This window comes from Cannabis sativa, chromosome 4 (genome assembly GCF_029168945.1).
Source record: "Cannabis sativa cultivar Pink pepper isolate KNU-18-1 chromosome 4, ASM2916894v1, whole genome shotgun sequence".
NCBI classification, from domain to species: Eukaryota; Viridiplantae; Streptophyta; class Magnoliopsida; order Rosales; family Cannabaceae; genus Cannabis; species Cannabis sativa.
In genome coordinates, this window is record NC_083604.1 from 6,109,147 (window position 1) to 6,120,828 (window position 11,682).

Here is an 11,682-nt window from a genome sequence, read left to right on the forward strand (position 1 = left end):
TTATAGTTGTATTGTAGTTATCATGCGATTTTTTTTATTGTTTTATATAGTTGATTTATAGTTGTCATGAGGTTAATTTTACGTTGTTTTTAGTTGCCTTTTTTTTTTTTTTGAACAAAATGTATTTTTGTACTTTTAAAACTTTACAAGAGTATTTTTTTAATTACAAATTTTACACTGTAAAATTATAAATAAACCATAAAAAAAATATATTTTTAAAAATTCCTCTTAAAATAATTACATTTATATTATAAATTAAATAAATAGTTATGATGTTTCTCAACAATATTTTTAGGAAAGAGTAATAAAAGATAATAAACATAACTAAATAAAATATTAAAATATATATTTTTTTAAAAAAAAAATAAATATTCAAATATCTTGTAGCAGTATTGTATTAATTTTTTTTTATTTAGCCTTCACTTATATTCCATAATTTTTTAGAAAAAAGATTCTATTTTGGAACCTAGTTTAATGACAAAAATAAATAATTAATGATAAAAGTTAGGGGCTTTTTCATTTTTACACTTTAAAACAGTTTTTTTTTTTTTTTTTTTTTTTGTATTTTTACAAAATTCTTGCAACTAGCGCTGCAACCTAAATTACAACAAAAAATCGTATAGAAACTCCTATTGCAACTAGCGTTGCAACCACTTTAGAAACCCAAACCTTAAATTTGAAAAAAAAAAATTAAAAAAATAGTATATGAAGTAGTTCCCCTAAAAGTTATTATTTTATTAAGTAGAAGAAACTATATATACAAGAAAAGAAAGAAAGAAAAAAGGACTTCGTAAGTAAGACTTTTTAGTTTGTGTGCTACGTGTCTTAAAGTGCCACAATGACAAGCGATTTAAATTTCTCAAAAAAAAAATAAATAAATAAATAAAACAAAAAGAAACATGCTCTATTTTCAAAATTTAAAGTACCGTTTGGTAATATTATTTTTTCTAAATTTTTAAGTAAAATTTTGTTTTTGAAAAATAAAAATACGTTGGGTAATCACTTTTGTTTTTTAATTTTAAAAACAGAAAATAAAAGTGTGTTTTGTAAAATTCATTTTCATTTTTATTTTTTGATTTTATTCTAGACTGGTCTAGTTCCGGGATCAGATTTGAATTCGAGTCAGAGATCGAGTTCAGCGCCAGTATCGTGGGGGGGATTTGGGTCCGGGTCTGGTCGGAGTCTAAAATATTGATTAAGAAAAAAAACTGTTTAAAAAAATATTGAAAATGACTTTTTTTTTTTTGTTTTCAAAATTTTGATTCTTAATTAAAAAATTTAAAAGTGAAAACAGTTTTATAAAACATGTTTTTAAAAAATATTTTCACTTTTCTAATTTTAAAAATAGAAAATTGATTACAAAAATACTACCAAACACCACCTAATTTATTTCTTCAAGAGAATCACGTGACAAACTAACCAGCTACACAAACGGTTAACACAGATAATACCTTTGTATATAAATATACTAAAATTAAGGGAAAAAACAGAAAAATACAAAAAAGGAAAAAAAATTTCAAAAATACTATGGGCCAGCCCATTAAACATTTATACAGTCTACATACAAATATTTACAAAAATACCACATGCACTAAGCCTTCAACTGTACAGAGCGAACGTTGAAGATGAACATACCTCGATCGTTTCAAAACAGCAAAACAACCAAAATTAAACCAAAACGAGGAAAATACAACCATTAATTCTGGCGAAATCAACTGGAAAAGAAGACCTGCAATAATCTAAACAGAAAATGACGAAAAAAAATCAAAAAAAACTGTGAAGAAACTGAAATTACACATTTGCTTTCTGTTTTATTCGATCAAAACAACTCCCCCTAATATCGAAATTTAGATTCATGAAATGTAGATCTGTAACAAACAGATTTGGAGCTCCCACCAAATCCAAAACAATATATGATGTGAAAAATTTAAAAAAAAAAACCTCATGAATAATACATCTACGTTATATACAGTTACATTTTGATTGATTACTGGTTTTCAATATAAATATATTTTTTTAAAAACACAATAAGAAGAGTAAAATCAAATTAAGGTACAACCAATTACGTATAAGTCTGTTTATTTTTGTTTTGGTTGCCTTATAATTGCATTATCGTTTTGTGATAGTTTATATATTATGCAGGAATTTAATTTGATGGGAACTAAGAAATAGTAGTTATACATAGTAAGTTTTGTGCAAATAGCTGCATATTAGTTTTATAATGAAATAACATATGCAAGTAGCAAAACTATAATAAAACTACAAAACAACTGTATACAAACTAAAATACAGGAAAAACTCTTTGAACATCAACGTCCATGATAAATCTCATTGTTACCTATTGATGATATAAAAATGGACATAAAATAACTAGATAAAAACATATTGAAAAAAAAACATACAGAAGGTGTTTACACTATTAAAAAACTATGAAAAAACTATTACAAAATGAGAAATCAATAAACACAAAACCCACAAAAGTTGAATATGAAAAAATTTCAAAAATGGGGGAAAACTAAAAAAGAAACCGAAAACAAACCTCACATCGAACATCAGCACCAACATTAGCTTTTTTTCCCAGAAACGTCTTCAGCCATTTTTTCTTGCATACCGAGCTTTGTTTTCTTCTTAGGATGAGGTCTCCCACGCTTCGTTAATGGAGGAGCAAAATCAGAATCTTCCTCCTCAAATAATAGGACGTTTTCCCTTAGCTTTATTAGCTAGTGATTTCAAACCCATTTTGGATTTTTTTTTTCTGAACAGGGGAAGGAGATGAGGATGAACGGGTCACAATCATTTTAAATAGAGATTGAAAACAAAAGGAAAGAGGGAAAACAGTTATGGGATTGGTTTAGTGGGAGTTGAAAAAATTTTGAAGAACAAAAATGAGAGGGAAAAAATTGTTGAGGAATCGTGGGCAGTTATGGTTCAACAATGGAGGTTACTTGATCTGATTAAAAAAAAAAACTGAATAGAAATAAAAAAAAATCAAATGAAAAAAAAAAGAAAGGGAAGTGATTGAGTGTAACGCCTTGACCCTCAGTGACGCCACGTGTGTGCTTTTATAAACTTATTATCACTAATCTATAAATTTTGGAAAAGTGTGGTTTAATTTAAATCTTTAATTTAATTCAAAATAAAGACTTCCATTTTAAAAACTATTAGGGATCCCCTGTTTATATATATAAAAAAAATCTTTTTACAATAGATTACATTTCCAAACATAGAAAGGAATTCGATCCTGCTTCCCAGAAGCCAAGACCCCACGGCTGATACGTACATTGTTTGGAGACCTCTGACTCATGGCCGAACACAGCTTCTAACTTCCTTACCTGCACCACGAAGCACCCGTGAGTCACAATGACTCAGCAAGAAAAGCTACTATATAAAATCATAGAAAGTGCCAGCAAATTTCATTACAATGTAATATATATACCAATAGGTCATACATACTCAAGGCGCAGAAATAACTTAATGTCTATGAGAGCACACTTATTACGTAATCAAGTATATTCATAGTTATTTATAATCAACAATCTCTGTGTTTCATACAACCTCCTAAACATTTATCATTATAAATACTCACCTTCAGTGCTTCATAAAACACTCTAATTCACACATTACCATAACTCCATAATCTCAGTGCTTTATAAAGCACTCTAATTCACGCATTACCGTAATTCCATAATCTCAGTGCTTCATAAAGCACTCTAATTCACGCATTACCATAATTCTATAATCTTAGTGCTTCATAAAGCACTCTAATTCACGCATTACCATAATTCCATAATCTCAGTGCTTCATAAAGCACTCTAGTCTTACATCTCTATAAGCACGAATTCTTACATTTCGTGAGTCACTAAGATTCTACAAGAAAAGAAACTAATTTCTTAAGCAATATAAAAATCCATTCATTCACATTATAACAAAGATATATCCAGTTACGAATCATCACATAATAACATGCTTAACTCATTTCACAACTTCGTAATCACACAATACTAGTACTTTATAAAGTACCCTTACCACTTGTTAACCACGAGCTACTTATGTCACTATCGTTGCCCGTTACAACAAACGATAAGTAAGAAACCTATCCGCGGTTTCAGGAGTAATTACTCATAACGGTAATGGCCGTATCTTTTACTCGATCATAATCGAGTCACAACGATAATAATCGGTTCATATCATTACCCTCGATTATAATCGAGTCTCAACGATGATAATCGTTTCCTATTATTTCCCTCGATCATAATCGAGTCACAACCAATACATAACGTTAACCTCGATTAAGATTAAATCACAACAACATATACCAAGATTTCAATCTTAATTGATATTGTAACAATCATAATATTAACCTTATACAGTATTTAATACTTTTCTTACCTTAGTTCAGAACTCAAGCGTACGCGCCGACTTGAGTGGAAAATAAGCTAGGCAATCCCGGTCCTATGTCACAACAACCAAAACTCAATAAAAACCTTAATCAAATTTCTAATAATCGACTCCAATTCTCACAATCGAACACACCCTACTTTCCCCCAGATCAAACTAGCTTAACCATCTCTAAAATACCCTGAATTTCACTCCGAAAGACACCCCGAATCAGATCGGACTTGAGGAGAAAAACCCAAAATTTCCCCTACTGTGAAAAACGGTTGGCCGTTTTTCTGGGTGTCAGAAAAACGGCCTACCTTTTTTTCCTGGCAGCCATGAAATTTTCTGGTTTTTCACCCCAAAACCAATCAAACCTGCTCAAACCTTCCAAAACAGTATAATATAGTAAACATGACATAACCCAACAACCAATTCATTGCAATATATCAATTTGCTCAAAATCACACTTCAAAGTGAAGAAAACTCAACTTTGGTTTCAACAAACCAAAACCAATTCAAGCAGCCATGGAGACCACTTAAAAACAATTCCCAACATGCTCAAAAACCTACCCTAAACACACCTCAAACCTAATTTAAGTCCTACAGCAACAAAGAAGTAAAACCCTACTTCAAAACTAACTCAAAACTAGGATTTTCAATCCCAAAATTGTTGAGAACTTACCTTGATTGCTTCTAAGTTGGACTTAGGTTCTACAAGCTGCTTCAATTCAAGTGAAATGGTGAACTTTCAATCCTCTTGTTGGCTGGTCTTGGTTCACACGAAGGGGAGAAGAAGAAGAAACTTAGTTTCTTGCCTTGGAAGCTATTCCCTTTAAATAAGGTTTCATGCATTTCATTTCATTTTATTTTTTTTCTTTTCTTACCAGCCCAAAAATAAAAGGGACACTAAAACCTAAAAGCAAAAAGACTAATTTACCCCCAATGAAAAAAAAAATAAACTTTAAAATAACCTAGGACATTTTTGTAATTTTGCTAATTCCATTAAACTGACATTCTAAAATTTCTAACCTAGTCTGGAATATTCCCAAAATAATTCTTCCATTAACGTCGTGACATTTCTGACCACATCACTAAATTTCCACAATTGTCGGGCCCAAAAAAAATATTTTATTTCGAAATTGATATCCTCGGTACTCACATATCCCAATATAATCTCCGTAATTAATAAATTACGCTATTTATTTCATTGAGTAATTAATTCTCAATAATTACCCTAAGCAAGATCATAATCTTACTTCGTTACCAAAATAATTACATATTTAATAAAATATGTCTATTTAAATATTATTTATTTTTCAGGATATTACATTGAGAGTTGATTGATGGTTGATAGATGCATGGATTTGATATGCAAGTGGTATATGTGTAATAAAATTAAGAGAGAAGGTAAAAATATTGATGTAACCGTGTTGTTGTATATATGTAATAAAGTTAGTATTTTGTATTTTTTGTGTAAAAATTTCTAAAATTAAAGTGTATTATTATTTAATTGTATAATTTAATAACCGCTAGATCATTAGCCTGCAAAATGTCTACACATCAAACGATTAGTGTATTGAGACCAAAAAAAAAACATACGTGACCTATATATATAATATATTTAGGGTAAGTTTACAGAGCACTTTCTCGTTAAAGATGTGTTTTATTAGTAGATTTTTTATCTATTTTATTGTAAATGAGAGCTTTTTATTCTAATATTTTTTTTATGATTATGTACGTTATAGTTATATAAGGTTAATTTTCAAAAAATTTTAAGTAGGGTTTCTATACCGAAAATAAGATTTACATATTCTGTTATTGCACGTACGATTGTTTTTCTTATATGTGTGGTAAATAATTATTGTTTTCAGCTCTGTAAATTATTTGAAATTTTTTAAAAAATTACAAATTATTTTAAATAACTATAACTTATGTGTTTATAAAAAAATTAAATTAAAAAGAATTTTTTAAATGCCGAATTAACAAGTCTACTACGTATTTTTCTATGTATGTATAGTAAATGTATAAGATATTGCCATATTGGTAAGGCTTGCATGATTGCATCCTCACATTATTCTATGTATATATTGGTAAGGTTTGCATGATTGCTTCCTCACATTATTCCATGTATATAAAAATACTGAGTTTGAATTATGGTAGACATACACACATGTATAATTAATTTTAGATATATATACAGATATAAATTAGAGATATATTATTTTAGAGTATTGCTATCATATTTTTAATATTAATTATTAAATTAAAATATATGATACTATTAAATTAAAATTGTCACTAATTATGGTGCATGTTAGCTTTATAAGGTGCTTGGCCCTTAACATTTCTCATTATTATTTTTAAGTGATGAGATATTATAAAAATAGATAAGTATGCCGTTTGGTAACACTTTTGTTTTCTAATTTTTTAATCACAAAATGAAAGTAAAATTTTTGTTTTTCAAAATTTTGCTTTTGAAAAATAAAAATGCATTCTGTAACCACTTTTATTTTTTAATTTTAAAAACAGCAAATAAAAGTGTGTTCTCTAAAGTTCATTTTCATTTTCATTTTTTGATTTTATTTATGTCGGGTCTAGGTCCGAGGTCAGATTTGAGTTCAAGTCAGAGGCCGGGTTCAGCGCCAGGACTGTGGGGGGATTTGGGTCCGGGTGGGTCATGATCGAAGTCCAAGATATTGATTAAGAAAAAAAGAAAAACTGTTTAAAAAAATATTGAAAGTGATTTTTTTTTGTTTTCAAAATTTTGATTTTCAATTTTAAAAACAGAAAACTAACTAAAAAAGTATTACCAAACGGCACCTAAATAAATCACAATTGTTATTATATACACAACACCATTTTAAGGTAAGGCCTTGTGAATAGTTAGTAATGTTTATAATAACTATTAAATTAAATTATAGTTGATTGTACAAATAATGGTACAATTTTTTATATAATACTAAGTACTATTAGTGTCTTTTTAATATTTTCTTAAAATAAATATATGTCTAGCCTTATTTTGTAAATATTTTGCACAAGGATGACTATTTTTTTAAAAATAATAAAAAACGAAATTTTATACAATATTTCTTTTAGTTTTTTTTTTTTTTTTTTTGAGATCAGATATTTCTTTTAATTTAAAAGGCAATCAATATAAGATCTTGTGCAATCTTATTTAATTTGTGTTATTAAATCTGTCTTTCAGATCTGCAATCAATCGCAAGGGATTATTTTTTTGTTCTGACAAAATCAAGGGATTTATTATTATATTTCGGTTGATAAATAACGTATTCTATTAATAAATTTGTAGTTGAGTTACAATCTGTCCTTCAAATTGGAGGTGGTCTTGAAAGTTCCAATTTTTAATATATTGTTATCAAAATAAATAAATAAATTTCAAATTTAATCAATTATATATACGTTTTGTTTACAATTAAGTTTTGTCGTGTGTAACTAGTTTTGGTATAACAATATTAAAATTTAGCATATCAGTCAATAAAATGACTCATTCGCATTTCAGTCAATTGTAATAGCCAATATTACTATCTAATGAATTACTTTATTTCAAAAAAAAAAAAATGACTCATTCGCATTTCACACTTTCCCTTTACAGCAAGAATATTAATATTGCATGCCTTAATACTAATATAAATATACTATATTTTTTTTACAAAGTGATTAGAATTACTCATGAATTTACGATGCAGACGTCCGCCACCGGTGCTAGAACTTCCTCAAACCAGGATAGCTCATCATCTAACCGCAGAGCATGTTTTGCCAAGCCATGGGTCGCTAAATTCTCAAAGCAAGCCACATGGGACAAAACTGCCCCCAGAATTTAGACAATAAAGCTATAACATTTTCAAACAACGCTCCTAACTCGTTGAAATACATCTTCCCATTGTTGATGGGCGTCTCCAAAACTAAACTGCATGAATTGGAAGACCACACATATGAGCCCAATTGAGTCCAACCAACAGGGCTAAAGTTTCAACCTGTAACACTGAAATTCTACCTGAAAAAACATCAGAAAACCAAAAAAATTTATAATTAGAAAATTATCAATCTGATCAAAATCAATTAAACACCAAAACTAAACAACTAGATCCCCTATAAAATTACTAGAACTAGCAAAAGGGAATACCCTTTGGCTAGTAGCAACTAAACTCTTTCATTTTACTTCATAATCATCTTAAGATCACTATCCCTTACTAAGACCCTAAGGCCTAAAAAAAATTTTGATATGTAATCTAGTAACAACAAATAAGTCCTACAAATGATAATAAAAAATTTCCTTTAACAAAAAATACTCAAATGATATAATCAAGTTACAGGTAGTTTATTAATTATTTTTAGTTAATTTATAAATTAATTGTAACCGTTTAATAATATTCAAATGACTACAAGCAAATGTAACTTTGATGGTAACATATTTGATGTAACTATAATTAAAATATATAAAGTGAGTTTATTAGCTAAGAGTATCACTTTTACTTTTATCATGTATCTATCGTTTAAATAACCAATAAAAGTACTGATAAATTAGATATTGTCTCACGATGATTGCTAGCTATTTAATTACCAATTAATCAATTTTTCTAATTAAATTTGACAAACAAAATTTTGATTTAACAACTAAAATTAAAAGAAATTATATAAATATAATTAAAATCACGACAATTAACTTCATTTACTATCTTATGTTATCAATTCCTTTTTGGAGGGTTGTTAAGAGTCACTATCATTTTTAGCTAGACGTTGATGAAGTTTCAACTCAATATACTTAGGAGTGGTTCAATCAACAATCCTCTATCATTATTAACACAAAGTTGTAGTTTTCTTTTAGGGGTATTTTATTTTTACACTTCAAAACAATTTTTTTTTTTTTGCATTCTTACGGAATTCTACATAGAAACTCCTATTGCAACTAGCACTGCAACCTAAATCGCAACAAAAAATCGTATAACAACCGAAACCCACTTTAGAAACTCAAACCGTAAATGTTAAAAAAACAGTATGTGGGCAACTCCCCTTTCTTTTATTCACATGAAGCATTTTCCCTTTCTCTCCTTTGATACTGATGATCAGGCCATATGGAAGTAAGTTTTGAATTGTAAATGGACCTTTTAACGGTTTCACGAGAATGCTTGTCAATGCCTTTGAACTTCGAACGAATCAATGAAACTCACTATAAGCTTTCTTGATCTTGCCATTATTCTCATTCTCTCAAACCTTCTCTCCTTGTACTTGGCAATACTTAATCACCTTGCATATATTGATGGTATCTGTGTAAAGAAACGAAACAAAGCAAGAAACGAAATAAACTGATTCTCATTAATCAAAGCAAAGTGATTATAGCCTTTATATACAGGAGACAAACTAATAAAAGGAAAAAGACAAGACTACCCTTGAACCCCAACAAACATAACTGAAAAACAGAAAAACAGTTATTACAGTTATTAAGTATTATTCTTAACATTACCCCTCAAACTCAAGGTGGAGAGAGACTCGACTTTGAGTTTGTTTCTGAGAAGTACAAATCTGTTGTTGGACAATGCTTTAGTTAGAATATTTGTTGTCTGATCATAAGCAGGAGTGTGTTTGACAACAAGAGTTTTTGCCAGAACCTTTTCTCGCACAAAGTGTATCCAATTCAATATGTTTGGTTCTAGCATGTAGTATAGGATTGGCTGCCATCTGAACTGTGCTTGAGTTATCACACCAGACAGTTGGTGATCGAGGAATTGTGACTTTTAGTTCAGAAAGTAAAGATTGTATCCAAGTGATCTCTGCAGTGATACTAGCTAAACTCCTGTACTCAGCTTCTGTACTGGATCGAGATACTATGGGCTATTTTTTTGATGTCCAGCTCACAAGATTTTGCCCAAGATAAACACAGAAACCTGTAGTCGATCTTCTGTCATCAATGTCAGATGCCTAATTAGCATCACAGAAACCAACAAGATCAAGAGAGGCAGACTGCTAAAGTGTGAGGCCATAATCAAGTGTCCCTTTCAAGTATCTAAGAATTCTCTTAACTGTTTTCCAGTGTGACTCAAGAGGAGAATGCATGAACTGAGATACTTTGTTTACAGAGTATGAAATTTCAGGTCTTGTTATGGTGGCGTACTGAAGAGCTCCAACAAGGCTTCGATAGAGATGAGGATCTTTGACAGGGTCACGTCCAATGGCAGAGAGCTTTTCCCCTCCTGTCATCGGAGTTGGTAAACTGTTGGCAAATTGGAGCTTGGCCCTGCACAGAACATCAATAATATATTTTGTTTGGGAGAAGTGTAAACCAGTAGCAGTGGGAGTCACTTGGATGCCAAGAAAATAGTTGATGTCACCCAAATCTTTAAGAGCAAAGATGGAGTTAAGTTGAGAGATGACAGTGGCTATTTCAGTGGAATCATTCCCTGTTATAAGAATGTCATCCACATACACCAGAAGAAAAGTGTTGTGTTGAGGAAGAATTCAAATAAAGAGAGATGTGTTAGGCTGTCAGCTCTTGAACTTTGAAATCCAAATCTGTGTAGGGTCTGCTTGAGTTGGTCAAACCAAGCTCTAGGGGCCTGCTTGAGGCCGTATATTGCTTTATGAAGCTTGCAGACTAAGGACTTATCTGTGTCTTCAAAGCCAGGGGGCTGCTGCATGTAGACTTCTTCATGTAAAGTGCCATTGAGATAGGCATTATTAATGTCTAGTTGTTTAATTGGCCACTGGTGAGAACAATTCGAATTGTGGGTGATTTTACAACTGGACTAAAAGTTTCCTGAAAGTCAAGACCATATTGTTGATGAAAGCCTTTGGCCACTAACCTGGCCTTTAGTTTGGAAACTGACCCATCTGTATTTTCTTTGACTCGTAAAACCCATCTGCAACCAATTACTTTCTTACCAGGAGGAAGCCTAACAAGTGTCCAAGTTCTATTCTTTTTGAGGGCCACAACCTCTGTACCCATTGCAGCATTCCATTTGGGATCAGCAAGGGCATCTGCAAGTGTTAGAGGTTCTTTGGAACTGATGTAAAACCTTTGGTTTATAAATGCCAGCTTTTGCTCTAGTTGTCATGGGGTGAACATTGGTAGTAGAAGTAGGAACAGAGGGAGCAGATATAGGTGAAGACTGAGGACATGATGAGAACAAGGGTGAAGGATCAGATGGAGAGGTTGAGGTGGTGGAGAGGGGAGGGGTAGGCGGATGAAAGACAGTAGGTTTAATAGGGACAGGGACAGAGGTGTTAGATTGAGAACTGGGGTTGGTGTGGACAGTAGGGATGGATTGAGTGAGTTTAGCATAAGGG